Consider the following 19,252-nt stretch of genomic DNA (forward strand, 5'->3'; position numbering starts at 1 on the left):
CGGCTGGACTTAAATGAGTAGTCGGCTGTTTATGGAAAGCTCTGTATCTGGAGTTAAATTCAGACTACTGACTAGTTATTTTCTCTTATGCCGGTGCAGAATGTATTAATGGCTCTTAGCTGTAGACTTCGTGGTGTGTGCAACTTTCCACAGGCAATGTTAAGCAATGTTAGGTGACGTCTAGAACGCTGTTGGCCTTTGTCATCACTGACTGAGATTGGCTTTGAACATGCCCTTTTATCTAATTTCTCACAGCATAGACCAAACTAAAATCTGTTGGGATCTGTTCATGTCTCACATAAATTTTAGGGTTTTCCCAGTAAATTTCTGACATTGATTCCAGACAAATTCGTGGGTAATTTAAGTCTTTTGGACTGTAACTCACTACCTTTAATCTCTCTAAAGATCTCTAAATTGCCCATAGCCGCACATGTTTAAAAGACTGTTTGTCCAAGTTAGTCTCTCCTGGACAGATTGTTTTCCCTGCCTTCTGCCTAATGTATGCAGGGATATGCTTCAGCCCCATAGGAACCTGAAAAGAAATGGAGTGGCTAAAGAAAATGAATCAATGATTGGTGAAAAAAGAAATCAGAATCCAGCTGGCTCCATCACTGTACACTTTCTATATCCCACCTGCGCACACACATAAAGAATCTGTCTCCCACTTAAATGCGCTGAAATGTAGGCACTGATTCAAGCTGTTACCTTCATTACTAAAAAAAAAAAAAAAAAAAAAAAAAGCTTGACACACACACCAGCAGTACTAACAGTAGCATACCAGCCTGCCTGCCTGCAGTATCCCAATTGTCTGTTTTGAGCTGCAGCTGGGGACCACTTGTGCAGGGACTGTCTCCATGGACAGGCCTATTTATGTCTGCCACAAAACGCTTCATCTACAGTAAGATAAAGCTTTAAATCACCCTCAGACACTCCCCTTGTTTGGCAGACACATGTCTTAAAAGTGTGTGTCTGTGTGTGTGTGTGTGTGTGTGTGTGTGCCTAAAAGCAGGGCTGATGAGAGGACAGAGGGCGAGAGAAGCAGTCCGAAAGCACCAGATGGCTTGGTCAGAGTGTGGGCCTCAGGAATACTAATGTCTCTCTGCCTTGAATTCTAAGTTATGACCTCTGTTCACACCAGTGAATTAGACAGTCAGGCTTCAACAGGGAAGAGGCAAGACAGAACAGATGAGTCCTTTACCCTGCAGAGTGTGAAAGAACCATGAAAAGAGAAGATTATCAGCCTGTAACATGGCTATTCAAGTCTTGTTTAAATGCAAAGACAAAATAAGAATCCAACATTCAGGTATGTGGAGAGGTAAAAACATGACACAGCAATGACCAATCTCTCACACCCCCACTTTTTAATGTTTCTCAAAACTTCTTCTAGGGCTGGGCAATAATTCAATACTATCATTCATCAACTTTCAGTGGAACCATATCATGGTGATGTTAACATACAAAAATCTGTTGTTCAAATGAATCATTCTCAACAGATTTTAATTATAAACTAAGGAATTTTGTTATTTAAAGGGTAACTCAACACCTGATCAAAAAGCATTTTACTACCCTGGTGGATAGTTTCAAATCTATTGCACCTCTGACCACACCCAACATTACTGATGTCACTAAGTACTGACACACCCTGAAGTCTACTTCTACATCACTGCAGCAGGGTGAGAAGTTAAACCACTGGATGCGAACAAAAACAAAATTTTCATCTGCTGTTAAATTGCTGTTTAAGTTCTTATTTTATACGTATGAAGAGTTTTGTCTGATGTAATGCATAACAGTGGAACACAGTTCGTTGCAATAGACATCAATTTGATGTGTTTGATGTGCATATCAGAAAATTTATTTAATTAATTATTAATTAATATTGTGATATTAATTTCAACCATTTAGCCCCACTTTAGCTTCACCACTGTTTTGCAAACCTAAAACATAGAGGCAGGACAAGTTTCTATATGGAGATCATGTGATTTAATTCTACTCAAATTTGAGATCCAAACATATTTTGTGTTGAAACAAACTGCTGCTCTGATCATTTTAATCACTGATAGAAATTCATGTAAAAACAATATTTTGTTTTCTTGCATTATGGAAAAACTTTTGTGCTTCATATTTTGTGCCCTTGGCCAATGTCCTAATTTTTCAACATGTTTGCTGCAGGCTCAGCTGTGTACTAACTACAAGAATCATCATTTAACTGCAAAAGGGTACAGTATGAGCTCTGTAGAGTGAAATAGAATGAGTGGGAGTGAAGGCAGTGGCTTGTTGGAAGAAGTAGAGCATCCTGTTCTCTCTTATTCCAAGTTTATTTCAATACTGATGCATCCTACAAGCAAAAGGCAACTGCATATCAAGCAGCAGTCAACACTGTGGTAAACACTTTTCTGGTAAACAGTGTTAGCATTAGCTAGACCACTGTCTTTTCAAAGTTACTGACCCATGACTGTCTCACTCTGTCTGTAGTTGTTTGGTTTTTTGTAAGATTTGTTGACCCTGCAATAGATTCTATTGATCTTTCTGCATAACCATGGGCTTGAATCCATAAAGTGCTGGCAGGGCGCTGTGGAGCACTGGAATTAAAAGTGCTTGTGCGGTGAGAGAAAAAAAAACACTGCGTTAACAGAGGGTTGACTATATAGCTAACAACAAAGCTACAACAAGTAGGGTGATAAAAGCAAAACACTCACAAGCAACAGTCAGTGTTCGGCCGATCTGCTCCCACAAATGGCTTTTCTGTCTCTGTTATGATAATTTCTGTCTGACATATCATATAGCTCAGGATAGATAGACATGGCCAGAACAAGCTTCTCCATTTTCTTGGTTACCAGGGTGACGATCTAATGTATGATTGGAACCTCCATTTTTGCTGCATCATGACTAAACCATGAAACTTTCATGTCGCCTCTTCTACTTCCCTCTGCTCTTTCTCTGGTGTCTTTTTAAAAAAAAATTCTTTTTCATCTTTTTTGTATGATATCTAGCCAGATAACGCGGGTCACCAAGAATTTCACATCCAGTTCTGGACATATATAATAGACAAATAGTTGTCTAAAAAAAGTTGAACACAATAAGTCTAGTTTGGTTTTAATAAGCTACACTTAACTTGACAGTACATGCACTACTACTTATTACTTATATTATTACATTGTATTATTATACCGTACATACTTATAATCAACCGGTAATCCACTGTACTTTACACTTATTTTAATTTTATACTTATACCCACTTGGTACTTAATTTATCTGACCTGTATTATAGTGTATTATATTTTTTTCTTAGTACTTGTATTCCTGTGTGCATTGACGTGATAGTGAGCAGCTGTAACAAAAGAGTTTCTCCTTGGGGATCAATAAAGTATTTCTGATTCTGATTAAACAGTTCTTTCTTAGACACAAAATCTTTTTACTTTTTGTTCAAAATGTAACCAAACACTGAACAAAATTAATTGCTGCATTTCCACCGCAGGAACTTTCCCCAGGGACCAGGAACCTATGGAGGAACTTAGTGCGTTTCCACCGCAGGGTCTAAATTGAGTTCCGGGGACATTATTTTACCCCCCAAAATGTTCCTGCTCCGAGGGGTAGTACTTTCCAAAAGTACAGGAACTTTCAGGATGGGGCTCTGATTGGTCGAGGTCTGACTGGCGGCGCCAGCAAGCAATTTGAGGTTGGACGAAGGGAAATTCTTCCCCCTTGTTAACCAGCTCAAAAGATGCTCTGTGCTTTGTCTCGTAGTGGCGCTTCACACTGCTTTTAACAATTGCCACGATTTCGCAACATATAAGACATACTGGTTGTGGGAACCGTCTGTGGGAAGATTTAACATGTAAGAGTCTGTCCATTCTTGATTAAAAGCTCTGTTTCCGCTGTCTACTTTTCTCTTTTTAGAGGACGCCATGTGAAATTATTTCTCTGACTCGTCTTGTCTCTCCCTGTGTGTGTAACTTGCCTCACTCACTGACTCAACTCGCCGGCTGCTAAACCAGTACCGTAAAGGCTAGAAAAGCTGCACCGGTTAAAACAGAAATGCTCCATCAAAATTTAATAATTCTCAACAATTTATCTATATTCTCTACAGCAGACAGGGTAAAGAGAAAGTGTGAGAGCAGCATGACAGAGGCCAGGTAAGACATTAACAGCGCTTGGACCAAAAGTGCCCTTGAATGCTCGAACATTTTTTCTTTTTTGTTTGCTGTTTCTAACAATTATTTCAGAGTTTAGTAAATGCCCCTAAAAATCAGTTCAAGGGGCAAAAAATAGCTACCTTCTGAAGAATAGGCACATAAGGGGGTGCTGCGCTACCATTGGGCCATCCTCCCTGTTAAAAATGATCAAATCGCCTACTGGGCGGAGCAGCAAGTGGTTTGACCGGCTGGATCGATGCATTGCTGGGTCACAGGCCAGGCTTCTCTGTTGTTGGAGACCGTGGTGGAAGACACAGAAACGGATGACCAGTCAGTTGAAGATAAATCACATACGGCCCACATGACGCTTGTTAAATGCTATAACGCCAACTGCGTTAGCTACATGCTAATGCCAACCGCTAATGGTGTAGAATTGTAGTGTTCATTAAGGCAAGGGTTGGCTAAATCTATCGTACAAAATGATATCTTGTTAAACGTGTCTCACTGCGACGACATAATTTATTTACACCGTGTTTTTCAGCTTAAACAGCGGGCACACTGAACTGCAGGCTGCAGACCAGTGTGTTTACTCCTGTGACCACTAGCAGCCCTCGTCCCATGTCTCCTGCTAAAGCACACAAACGCTGTATTTTGCACATTTATATTTCTGCAGATTAATAAATAGTTGTGGAACCAAATATGTGTATAGTGTTCTTGTATCTGAAAACAAGTATGTACTGCTATATATATATAAAGACAGGTAATGCTTATGCTTGTGTTACCATACAATACTCTGAGGAAGAAGTGACTGTCAGTTTCACTGAAGTCAGTATTTAAAACAGATGAGAGTGCCTAGGTTAAAATAAGCAAAGGTAATTATGCTGAATTGCAGGTGATGTGTTTAATAAGTTAAAACAATAGAGTTATGCAGCTGTGATGGGTGAAACCTAATGGGTGTAATTTGCCTAACCTTCGTGGGTCTTTAGACCACGGTGGAAACGTAGACAACAATGGGCTGAAGGAACCTTTTAGTTCCTTGAAAAGTAGTTGGTAATAAAGGTTCTGGGTACTTTGGGTAGAAACGCGGCTTAAGTATATTTCATAACAAGTCATTTCTTTCATTTTGCTGGGTGGTAGACTTAAGAAATACTGTTATTATTAGTTGAACCACTGCAAAGTTGAAGTCCTTAGTCTACAGAGCAACTACAGTATTATAATACTTTTTGTATCTTGCAGTTGTTCTGACTGACTGAAGGCAAATTGATTGTTGTTTTTTTGCATGCTTGATCACAAATATAAAATGGTTATCAGAAAAATTCTGTCATTTCCTTACGAAAGAGACCAGACATGAGCTACTGAGGCCACATTACAGTCTGTAAGGATTCAAGTCATTCTCTTCAAGGCATTGTATTTCGTGATATTTAAATAGTTCTTTTGTTTAAAACCTAATAGGTTGGTCTATAAAATAAGCACAAACCACATGCAAAATTCTAGATACAATTGACAATAAAATGCAATGTGATTGCCATTAAAAACAAACTGTTAACATTAAACACATTCTGCTATATTTGTGTGGATGCCTATATGTGCACATATTGTGGTCTAAATGATTACATAATTTTCAATCTGTGTCTTTGGGGTCAAGTCTTACCTCTGCTCGGCTCATTTTTCACAGTGAAAGGAAAATGAAATCTGTCTGCTGAATTTAAAGTTAAAAGCAGACAAACAGGGATGGAATATGGAGGAGTTCACTGTGAGTTTCCATAGAGAAAAGTGATAATGGAGAGAAAGAATCTTCTCTATTTCATTTCTTTTACAGATGGAGACCTGGCTACCTGCTGCTGCTGCTCAACACAGAGGAAATTGCTGTTTCAACTGAAGTGTGCTTTCTGATTGGTGCTCTCGCTCTCTAGCTCTCTTGCACAGACAGACAGACACACACACACACTTGCAGAGAAAAATATGGACAGAACGTACAGATTTTGCTTAAAAATCACATTTTTAAAAACTGATTACACACACACACAAATGCCCACACAAATACATGTCTGTTCCAGATGTCCATCTTCTTTAAGGATATACAGGGATGTAATAGAGGATAAACTAATCTAAACTCAGTTAAATCACATTTAATAGGTGCAGAATAAATGTATTCATCATTAGGCCTGATTTAAATTCATGGTAGATGTCATATTAGCATTGAATGGTGTAAGTCACTAAACATAAGGTCTTCAAAGGCCCACAGCTGGCAAGTGTTAAACATTAGCTGTGGCTGCCCCATGCAACCAGTACCTCTTATATTAATTAAAATCTAATGTTCAATTAAAAGTCAAAAACATTGAAGCACAAGATTCAGACATCTGAATGAACTGTTATAAAAAACCTTTTAAAATCACCAGTTCACTATTTTTATATTGATTGCATGACACTACCTTTACAGTGTCAATATCACAAATATTCCTAAAATCTCCCTGTTGTGTGAAATTGAGATATAGTAATATTTTCATAATATTTAGCTGTTTTGAAAATTGATTTGACGGTTCCCTGAAATACAGTGGTTTATGATTTGATGATGGACTAAGCTGAATTTATCTCCTAATGACCAAGTTGTTTACTGTGGAAAAAACAAATATTTCATGCAAATCAAATTGATTTCTGTTTGTATCAATGGTTGGAGATATGACACCAGATCAGAATCTGGCTTTGAGCCCAATGATCAAGACTACAAAAAAGTAACTGACATATTCTCTTCTCTAAAGAGCAACTGTGCTGAAATTGTTGGTTTTTATATTTTGGCAGACTGACCTGAAGCGTAAATTCAAGCATTATATGAAGAAATCTGAATTTCTGAGATGCTAAGTATGTCAAACTTTAAATTTTGTGATCCATGAAATAATCTCTGTTGCCCTTCATGAAGCTGCCATTCGTCATCTTTATTAGGGTCAGCTCTGATCACATGATCTTGTAAACATTTAACTGTAAACATTAAACCACCCTTCTAACACTTCCGCACCATTAAACATATGTTGACAAATTGTGTAATAACCTGACCATGCTGCTTGTAAATAAAGAATAAAGGCACTATCAGAGAGAGACAGAACGAGAAAATGAGTTTCCTCTCAGCTGTCTCATTGAGATTCAGCGTTTGTTCTCCTTACAGCCTCCCACTCACTTCAGGACGACAACAAGAGAGCGATGCGGGAGACAGGAAGAGAAGGAAAGCAGAGACTTGGTGAGCCGCAGGAATGGCACAGGACCACAGAATACATCGCTCGCTCCCCCGCCATTCTGCCTGCCAATGTCCATCTCGCCACTTGAAGCACACCACAAACACACCCTCCTCCTTCACCCTTGACTGTTACCATGGCAACTCTTTGTTTTCCAGCGCAGACTCTCAGGAGGACTGTCTCAGCCAATCATCAAATAACCCCTTCTACAGAACAACACACACATGCATGCATTCAAACAATGCTAGTGAGCTAATACAGCCTTTTTTCAGCAGTTTTAGAAACATAAGAAAGAGCAACCCTTGATGTAATTGATGAAATTTGCCCTGTCACAATAAATGTAGGCACGATGAATTCACCAGATGGACATTTTTCTTTTTGGGTGGGCCAGCATCAGAGGACCACATTTTTTAGATAAAGGGGAGAACTTTCCCACAAAAAAGGGAGAAATAGACCACCTTCCCTGCAAACAAAGAGGCCATTATCAAATTGGGATCTGGATAAAACTAAAGACAATATATAAACATTAAGGTAGTATAGAAAGAAATATATACCTTTATATATCTTAACAACTGTATTGCCCTGAAATGTTGGTACCCAGAGGATAAAGCCTAATGACTTAGGTGATCCATGAGGTTGACATTTTGTGGTTTTGAGTGAAATGTCTCGACCGCTATTGGATGGATTACCGTGTTGCCCTCAGGATTAATTGTTAACTTTTATGATTCCTCCAGCACCATCATCAGGGCAAAACTTTAATTTCTCCAGTACCTTGGTTTATGACCAAATTCCTGCAAAACTAATGACATTCCCATCAGCCTCAGTTGTACTTTACGTTTAGCGCTAAATAGCAACAAAACCCAGATGGTGAACATGGTACCTGCTTGCATTATACCTGCTAAAGATCAACATGTTAGCATTGTCATCATGAGCATGTTAGCATACTGACATTAGCATTTAGCTCAAAGCACCACTGTGCCTAAGTACAGCCTCACAGAGCCACTAGCATGGATTAAGGGCTCTACTTTCGTGTTGGCGCAGTGCAGGGAATGCAGTGTCACACCAGAAAACTGGTTTCCTGAACCAGATTGTCAGTAATGATTTTTGCATGTAAAACAGTCAAATATAACCACATTTTTATTTCTACTTTCATTGTATTTATTGCACTACGGTGGTATTTAACTGCAGATGGCTTTTGTATGCGTCACTATGATGAGAAATAAAATTGTGCACTATTATGCACAGAAAACATGATACCGTAGGACCTTCAACATGTCCAAAAATGTGAATTCAGTTTAATTCAATCATCTGTTCTTGGCAGGATATTTGTGCTGCTGTATTCATTCACTCTGCATGTCCCAGACAATAATAAGTTTCCTCTGAGGAAAACTCTCTATAGGATTCCCAAACCGTCAGTGCGTCATGGCGGGGAGAGCTCTGTGTTTAAAGGGGATGAAAATAACTATGTGTTTGGACGTGATTGTCACGGCCTCTAACACTCCCACCTATAATGCATGATATTGTATTCTTTCTGATCCTACCCCATATCCAAGTGTGCCACAGGTGTGCCAGGCGAGCCTAGCCTCGAAAATACCAAGTGTGTTTCCCATGCCCCCAGCGCACTGGACAGGGCACACTTGACTCTGATCTGCGCCGCGCAGCCGTGTTCACAAAAATAGAGCCCTTAATCTTGTTTCCTATTCTTTAGTAAATTGTCAAAAATTATATCCCAGTTTGTTTTGTTTGTTTGTCTGTGACGTTGCCTGGACTGCGAATACAGACGGATTATTTCTTCTCACGTAGGTGTAGAATGTTTGTGCATTTTAGCTGTCAGCTGGCTGTTGGCTTTGCAGTGTGTTTAAGTTCAACTTTAAACAAGATGCAAGGTGATGCAAAGTTTTTGATCAGTTGGCCTTTCAGTCAACAAAGTCAAAAAACAGCTAAATAAAGAAAGTAATTCTAATAATATTTACCAGAGCAGGAGAATAATACACATTTTGCCTTTTTACACACTTGTTGCATGTGACCACTAAATGCAACCGGAGCAAACTATCACCCAATTTAACTGATAGTGTGAACACATGTGGTTCTGAGGCTGGCCAGGTGTCACATGGGACTAGGTTGGCCTACATTTTAAGAAGGAACATGAAACAGTCTCTAAAGTTTGCCTGGCAAAAAGCCCAGCCTGCAGAGAGCTAAACACAGCTAAATGGCCCCAGAGGGAGACAGATACTGGGGTGATTTCACAGGGTTTAATTGAAGCTGTCAACTGGGTTTGGTTACTGATGAGAGGGAATGAGCGAGAGAGAGTGAGACAGATAAAAAGCATTAAGTTATTTTAATAGGTAAAATTATGAACTTGGGGGAAAACAGTAATACCCAATTGTCAGGACTGCCACTAGTCCACACATTGTTAGCAGCAGGGAAAACATTTTTGTTTTGGATTTAATGAGAAATCCTCCCACACCACTCTCTCCCAACCAGGCTGAAATCTGACAACAAAATAAATGGGTATTAATCCAATAGCCAAATAAAAAAGGAGGGAGATAAGATTATGGAGATGCTGCTAATTAAAAACTATGGTTGTCTGTTCTGTCTGCTGATAAAATGTGGTCTGAGAATATGCAGGACAAAAAAAGGTCCACTATTTATTTTGTTTGAAAGGAGATTAGTCATTTTTAGTGATTCGAAGTCATGAAAAAAAACAGGACAGAGTACATAAATCTCCGGAAATGAGAAGTGATATTGAAAAATTGAAAAGTATATTTTTTATAAAACTGTTGGTCATTGGTCATTTAGATAATAAGCATTAATGGAGTTGTTATGATCTAAGTTTTAATTAGGAAAAGAGATATTTGTGTAAAGTCTTTTGTTTTTATACTTGTTCTATCATCAGTAATTTGTGACTAAACAGTGTACATTATAGGTTGACTATACTTTAGTGAAGGAGGTAATATTCATTTACCATTTACTTGTTACCAGCAGGAATTGCAGACTCGAGGAGCTACAGGTCTGATTAGTTCATGTTTTCTGCAATACAATTTGTTAGTTACAGTTAATAATCTTGCTTTTGCTACCGCTGCTGACCAACAAACCTTTTCGGTACATCAGAAAATAATATTAACAGGGATTTTGACAAATGTATCACCTTTTTAATATTTAACATCTGAGATCTTTGGCTTCTTTTGATAAATGAAAAAATTAGTTTTGTATATATATTCCTCAAAGTAATATATCAATACCGTGTTGGTACAGAAACTCATGTTGGCATCGGTATACTTCTAGTGTATTTTAACTCAGCCTTTCTTGTAACTGTAGCAAGTCCTTTGAATCAATCAGTGCCAATTTGAACATAGCAGAAGTCAGTGTCCTGATGCATCAAATCCCAAAGTTTTGTAAAAAATCCAGTCAGTGACGATGTTCTATCATATGACAAATGTATGAATAAATAAACTTCACATTTAAGTATCACCCTCTGGCCAAATTTAACTAATTGTGAAATTGTTGTTATACTCCAGAATAGAATTTGTACTATTGTCATAATTTTGGCACTTCAGGATTTTGCCTTAAGTGAAAATATGAATATGATTTTGTGGCTCCCACTTAACATTAGTTCCAACCCTTGAATGAGTAAAACCACATAAAGAAATGTCACAGGATGAACAGTAGTCATTTTATACTGTTGGACCTCAGCAAACGGAGCAGAATGGACAATAACACTAACCCATACTGGTCTGCTACACTGACCTGTCATTCCTCCTAAATCGTCACTTAAAGAGATGAAGGTGAGAATTGCTCCCTGACTGACACAATGGTCCATCTGATCCCTCAGTTACAGGTCTCTGGCACTCCTGCTTCTTATTGACGCCTCTCCAGAAACAGCTCTCTCCTCTGGCCTCTAATCCTCATTCTTTGTCAACTTTTAATCAACGGCAGTTATTTCTCAGCGGCCTTCACTCTCTTAACCTCTGTCAGTTCCTTTCAAACCAAAACAACGGCAGCGGCTTGGAACTGCTGAGCCAGATGACTTCTTGTTAATGACAGGTTACAATGGACATTCCACAGCTGCCTCATAATTGCATTTAGACTGGACAATACTCTGCAGTATCAATTCTATTGTCCAAGAGTCAGCTCAGATATCAGACTACAGCAAAAACAGCATGTACTTCTACTCCTCAAAGCTGTCTTCCACACTGACAGAATAGAATATTCACTGAATGTGGTGATGGTCATTGTATTCAGTGACAGCACAGGACAGAGCAAGCAATATTGGGCTGGGAAATATCCCCTTATCTTGTTGAGAGACAGACAGGCTGAGCGGGAGCAGTAACGGTAATGCAGTTTGGTGGCTGGCACATGAAATAACTTCTGGGTTTGGTCAATCACACAACCCCTCGGGGAAAACAGGAGGAAAATATTCATCAGGTTTCACATCACACAAGTGAATACACACACAAACACACATACTGTAGCACACTCCATCACCCCTAGCCTGCCTTTTTCCACATCTATACATGCATGCTTAGGCTACATGTATTTGTGACTGAAATGCCTTGAAAACAACACACCAAAGTGTTGACTGTAATTAACTGTAAATTGAAAACAAAGCATAACTGGCACTTGGTCAATGCGTCTGAAAAACACAACAGGGTTAAATGTTTTACTCTGCTTTGCAGTGATGCGATTTGTGAGTCCAACCTGCACACGTCTGCACACCCTGAAATGGACCATGAGAGCATGCACGCTGCTAAGCTCTGTGTGAGTTTTTGTTTGGTTTCAGTATCACTGCTGGCCAGCTGACCAACTGAGGATTAATCACACAGACAGCGCCTGCTCGGTCACACAGGAGGAGCGCCACTCCTGACAAGGACAAAAGACAGACAGAAAGACACAAAGAGGCTTGGTTTTGATTATCAGTCCAGTCCCATGTTGCACTGACATCTGTGTGTGCAGGAATGTGTGTGTGTGTGTGTATTTGTGTCTCGGACCTGTATGACAGTGTGTGCTAATAGTTGACACAGTGGCTCGTTTGTTGCATCTGACTGCCTGAGTGTGTGTGTGTGTGTGTGTGTGTGTGGGTGTGGGTGTTTGTGTGTGAAATTGTCACACCAATCCTCCTGAAGCAGTGGCAGGTTCAGGAGGGGGTGTTACACCTCGAAGCATCCTTTATGCTTTACTGAACCCAAGGGAAACACACTAAGTCAGGCTGGAAGATGGAAATCTGCCCACCTCCACTCTCATACATATACACCCACACCCACACACACTCACACACAAACCTATAATACACGCCCTCATGTTCCAAAAGCAGCTCTGTATGTTTTCCGTATTCCCCAGCAACTGTTCTTTTATACATTCAAATTTCAAAACATGATATATCTATATATATCATGTGTGTTGCATAATCTACACATATTCGTTTTCCTTTTTAAGTGCATTTACTTTTGACAGACAGAAAAGCCATCTGTGAGTCTCTTCATATCAACTATAAAGCTATGCTAATGAGGTTGGGAAATCTTTTCAGATGTGGAAGGTTGGAGAAAACAAGGAGACAATCACAGGAGCAAGTGCAGTTTGACAGAGGAGGCAGGCCTGCAATGTAATAATGTATGATTCAAAGCTATTTTAGGATTGCGGATTGCTAAACCTAGATTTCTTTGGGGAAATCCCGCTCACATTGCTCAGTGGAAACTGTGCCAAGCAGGAACACAGTCAGTGCCTGGGTTTGATAATAAGGCTGGCTCCGGCTCTGTGTTATACCTAGCTAGACAAGGTGGGAGAACATGTATCTGTTCAGATTTGGTGTCATCACATTGCGTCTGTCCTGTTTGCTCTGGTTTAAATAGTGAATGTCAAGGCAACACATTTAGGCATCCAAGAGTAGACCTGATCACAGTTGTCTCTACTTAGATACTGTACATCGCTCTTTTCTCTCTTTCTCTTCTATCTCATTGTAAATCCGAAACGAGTCAAAAGATAAACTGGATGCTAAAGAGGCAGGCCTCAACAATAAGGATTGCCAGATTGCCCAGGGCAAGTAAAATGCCACCTTTGGCAAGTAAATCTAGCAAATCACTTGCCCAATCAGGCAATCGGGCAAGTGGTCAAAATGAATTAAACACATGTATTTTTCTGAAGCTGATGATGGAAATAGCTATCTCTGTTGAGAGTTGCACATTCCGATCAGGCACTTGTGAGTAGGGATGGGTACTGAAACCCAGTATTAAACCTTGTGGGTTAAATCATTTAAGACCGTAGTATTATCACACTCGCTGCAGCCTCTCCTGCTGTCTCACACGTAGTGCAGTGGTCAGCAGATGAGACAGGCCGCGGTGGAGATTACTCAAGTTGACAACAACTACGCTCGTTACTGTAAGTACAATAAAACCTCCGTGAGTAAAAAGCAATACTTTATCTGATTGTATTAAGGTCGAGAGACTGCTAACAGGGCTACAAAGCTGCTAATTAGTCAATATGTCTGCTGTGAAAATGGTTTTAAATCTCTGAGACAGGTGCAAGTATGTAAGCTGATGTCTAGACTAGCACCTAATCGTTGCTAACGATTATTTTTATTATAGATTAGTCTGCTGTTTATTTTCTCAATTAGCTGATTAATCCTTTAAAATGTCTATAAAATGTCAGAAAATGGCCACAAAAAAATGCCCAAAAATTCAAGTAGAAGTCTTCAAATGTCTTTTTTTTTGTCTGATCTAGAGCCCAAATCCTAAAGATTTTCAGTGTATATTCACGTTAAACAAAAAAAAGTAGCAAATCCTCACAAATGAGAAGCTGGAACCAGAGACTGTTTCGCATTTTTGCTTGAAAAATGACTTAAAATAGTTGCTGATTATTCTTCTGTTGATCAACTAATTTATTAATCGACTAATTGTTGCAGCTCTGGCTGCAACTAACCTGTATTTCAAATCAGGAGAGACAAGTGAATTAAAGATAATTGTTTATTATAACAGATGATATGTGATAATTGCAGCAGCAATATAAATCCCCCCATGGAGTCCAGACACTGGTGGTGGTGGTGGCTGATGAAATGATGAAGCTGATGATTCTGCATAGACTGGGCTGTGATGGGGAGGTGGAGGGGCGCGCATAACAGCAGCATGAACGTACTAAAGGCAGAGAGAGAATCATATTTAAATAGACAAAACCAAGATTATAGGCTAACAATGTAGGTGTGTGGCTGTGCTACTGGATAGATGAGACCAGCTGAGAAAACAGCTGATATCACAATTGACAGCCCCAGATAATGACAGCAGGAAATTATGAGTGAGCATGCGTGAGAGGAGTGGATGGTAGGATGGTAGGAGAAATAAATTACAGGCCTAACATGCAAAATAATAGTCTTCCTGACTGAACTTTCACTAGAGCTTAATTTTCACTATAGATTAATCTGTCAATTCCATTTAGATTAATATAATAATTGTTATAATAAATGTATATGTAAAGTAAAATGTTACATCACTGGCAGGCAGCCATGGATGCCAGTTGGGTTTAGTGATATACAGAGTGAGGGCATGGTCTGCAATTTTTGTTGTTGTAATGCATATTGACATTCAACTCTTGCCAAAAGTTCCATCTCCAAGCAACATTTCCAGCAATTTAATTATTTGTAGCAGAACAGAACAACAGTCTGCCCAGTCTTGTTCTCTTATATAAAGGAATGCACAGTATTTAAAGGCGTAAAGAATGGAGGAAAGGCTACAGTGAGAACTGCAACTGTGACAAATGTTTGGTGGGACAGAAAAAGGAGTTGGGGAAAAAAGCTGCAGCAATGCTGCACATACCAGAAATTTAAAAGGGGAAAACTGAATTGTGTTGTATGTGCAAACTATGTAGAGCAATGTCACCCAACTAAAAGAAACCAATATATCATACATTTCACTGAAGTCACTGGTCTACAGTAATAATTGTAAAATGAATTTATGGTTTTTGCATTAATGAAATCCAAAAATCAGCAAATGCATAAACCAAAGGGAAGTAGAATATAAAACTACAGGCAAATAAATATAAGCAGGATCATCAATAAAAATACAGGACACAAAATGTAAAATAACTTTAGTAAAAGTACACCGCAGACTGTACAGATTAAAGAGACATAGATCACACCAGAAAAAACACCAGAAATCTGTAGTACCATCCAACTTTAAGCAAAACCGTAGCTGTGGCTTCAGGAGATAAAAGTTTGGTCTGACAGTTATGAAGCCAAAACACTCACACAAAAACACACTACCCATTAGCCTGCAGATTTTGATGGCTTCTTGGCTGTAGCAGTGAGGCGTTAACAATATGCAGCAAAAGCTCATGAGTAATTAAAATAAGTGCAAACCAAAATTATTGACACTTAGTATGGCTGGAGATAGCATTCTTTTATCTACTTTGCATCTCATTTGTACAAAAATAATTTGGTTTGCAATTAAAACAACAGAAATTATGTTGAAAACACATCTGCCTTTTATTTACTTAATGTTATACCTCTGTTTTACCGTATTATATGTCTACTACTGCTAATTCTGCCTAGTCTGTACATACAACACCTATTGCCTGTCTTTCTGCCCTGGATCCCTCTTTTGTTGCTCTTCCTTGGGTTTCTACCATTTTTTCCTGTTGAAGCAGCTTTGTTTCGTTTGTGTGTTTTTCCTTATTGGGGCTGATAATAGAGGGTGTTATATGTTGTACAGACAGCAAATCCCTCTGACACACACTTGTGATTTTGGGTTATATACACAAAATTGACTTGAGCTGAAAGGACATTTCACTGAAGTGACAGCTGGCATAGCAATTGCTGTGTATGTCTGCAGTTAAGATATCATTTTATCCAAAATGTTATCTAAAAAATAGTCAGTGTGTGTTGTGACATTCAGAGTAAATGTTGGATTATGTTTTCACTGATGATGTTTATGTTCCATCAGTATGTACAAATGGCTGATTGAAAGGACTGTCATGCTTTTATTTATCTTATGAAAGGTCAGATCTGAGGAGAAATGAATCAATGCCAAAGATGGCAGCTTGTAGATACGTTGCCTCAGTCATTTTGCTCTGATGTACTGAATACTAATTTCACTGTCCCTTGGGATGAAGCCAGGGATCATAAGAGACAGCAAGGACATTGAAGGGTCTGACAGAGATCAGCAGGGCTGGCTGACCAAACAGAGCCAACAGCGGCACTGATCCCATGATGACAGAAATCTGGATTATTGCAGCTCTCATTTGAATCCCCTTACATCACATCACTCTGTATCTGGTCTCTCTACTCTGCTCTAAAACTAAACCATGGACCTTTCCCCCATTTAGTCCCTATAGTATTAAGGGGCAGTGTAGTGGTCTTGTGGATAAAAAGGCTGTCCTTCAGCTGAAGGTTCACCTGCTGCGGTTTCTCTGAGCATGACACTGAATCGCCAAAGGTCCTGATTCAAAATTCTGTATTTGACCCTGCACTCTGACCTTCTCTTATCGACCTACAGGAGTGAATGAAGTGGTGACATTATCATCACACCATTATAAGGACTTTTGAGTACATAATTGCAGAGCTGAGGTAATCTGAACAGTCATTGATGCAATTTAGTTCTAGTTAATGTCTGTGCTGACTTTGGAAAGGAGCAGATCATTACTCCTTTGCTAGCTAATATCTGATAACTAACTGCTGTATTAATACGTTAGACCCAACCTCACTGCCACTGTCCACATTATTGTCCATTTTATGGTTTTATCCTGGCAAAAACTGCACAATTAGTTGTCCTTGTTGAGGATATCAAATAATCATATTTTATATTAATTCATATTTTTTCCCCTGGTTTTATGTTTTCACAGAAAGTCTAGTGTTTACATGGGTAGGGGAAGATTAGATCCTTCTTATGTTTCAACATATTATTTTATGGCTTGTGCTTTTTGTTGTTTACTAAGATTATATATCTTGTCAAAATACTCCACTTCCTCAATGTATTACTGATTGTCAATTAGATATATCTAGCTTGGTTAATTCTCTATAAATTTGTTTGACACATGCTTTGAGATGAAGACCTCTATAATAAAAAAGCAAAAAACTGGTTTCTATTTCTGCTTAGGATAACTGACTCCACTGAGTCCTCAAGGTACAACTCAAAAATTCTTGTAGGAAAGACTAGGATTAAATTTAGGAAAACAAAAGTAGTTTATTGTGCTACAGTATTTTTTCCTAGCGTGATTTTTACATATCTAGGAATGATTTGGGCAGCCAATTCTTTGCTGGATATGCATGATTCCAACCAGACGTAGTTTCTAGGAAATTAGTAATACAGCAGCTGGGCAGCAGGGACTGCCACCTGAGTAGGGGACAAGAGACAATTTGCTCGGTGGAAAATATTCAATTTGAACTGTTTCTGTTCACAGCTTTCTCAGAGGACCTCATACATTTATGGCAACCTCATATATTCTGTGCCAGTGGGTTGGAAAATTTGACTAAATGGTAATAAGCAGAAGACCTTTCAAGCTATATTATGATGTAGACATGGGCACACATACTGACAGTGCATGTACACACAAAATACTGAGAGTATTCTTTTAAGTTTTCAATTATTGCAGTCCCTAAGAAGAGCAGAAGAAAGGAAAAGAGAAGGAAAGTACAGATGATTCCTCGCACAGTTAACAGCATATGTGATGACAGATGTGACCGACTTCATAGCTTGGCATCAAATTCCACCATGACTTAGAGGTTAGTTATAAGTACATTCACAGTGTGGTATCACAGAACCAGTGTACACATTAATGGAGCTGCTCTGGCTTTTGATGATTTTTAACAAGTTACAGGAACGCCAGATTCTTTGTCCTTCCTTTCATCTTCAAAGGATTTAATCAGAATAAGTGAGGCATAGCAGCTGGCAGACTGAGCACACATCACTGCACTGCACTGGATGACTCCAAATGCAGCCATCCCCAAAACTAGTCTACCGCCAAAGTTCTATGAATCCTAACAGCCATGGATTTCCCATATCAGTGACATGCAGATGGATGGAGACCTATTTTGAGGCTGATTATGGGACCTACTCAAGTCTAAGTATGGTTGTGTGAGGCCCGTGTCAGTGATCTGGTTCTGGAGTCACAGCTCCTTTCAGACCACATTGTAGCTCATAGCCTGAAACCCAGAACAAACAACCCTGCCCTGTCTCTCTTTAAGGCCTTTAAAGAAAAGGATGTGGTCAAAATCAACAGTAAACATGAAATAAGCAGACAAGTGGAATGGATGGAAGGAGTTGGTTAATGATGGATGATATTCAAGTGACTACAATAACAAAGGCTGTGATACACTGAGTGCCAGGATGATACAGAACTCTATTAATTTCTCCCTCTCTAGGAGGATGGCGCTGTACCGGGTGGATGAATATTCTAGCAGAATATTAATAAATGATGAGGGGAGGCAGTGTTGAGAGATTCACAACCCTTTGGATTGCTCAACTGTTTTTGCATCCTTTTCCTCCACCCCTGTACAGTATGTCTTCAGTCGGGTTCTCCTATGATGCTCTCCCTCCTCCTCCTCTATCAGCAGCTGCCTGCTTCCTCACTATCTCCGTCCTCTCTATGTAATTTCTGACTTCTCACCCTGTACTTCTGCTTACGAAGAGCTGGGTGATGTGGACAAATCTATCACAATATTTTTGACTAAAAACTTCCATATTAATGAGGTGGCTGTTGATACTTTCCTAATATTTTTTATATTATTTTCATTGTCATTAATAATGTGGTGTGATAACCAAGCAGGTTCATTCTGCTTAGCTAGTACAGCTACTGAATTCAATAACTATACAGCAACTAAGCAAAATTAACAAATATTGCATAGTTGTTATGAAGGTTTGTGCGGTAGTCTGTTGTTTGTTTTTCAATCAGCCATTGCAAAACATTAAAG

General features: G+C 39.1%; 1 protein-coding gene across 4 annotated transcripts in view; it reads right to left on the reverse strand.

The window, feature by feature from the left end:
* Positions 1-19,252, reverse strand: part of apba2b (amyloid beta (A4) precursor protein-binding, family A, member 2b) — a 64,346-nt gene that overhangs the window by 28,104 nt on the left and 16,990 nt on the right. The window lies entirely within an intron of this gene.

Source organism: Siniperca chuatsi, linkage group LG1 (assembly GCF_020085105.1).
Source record: "Siniperca chuatsi isolate FFG_IHB_CAS linkage group LG1, ASM2008510v1, whole genome shotgun sequence".
Classification (NCBI taxonomy): Eukaryota; Metazoa; Chordata; class Actinopteri; order Centrarchiformes; family Sinipercidae; genus Siniperca; species Siniperca chuatsi.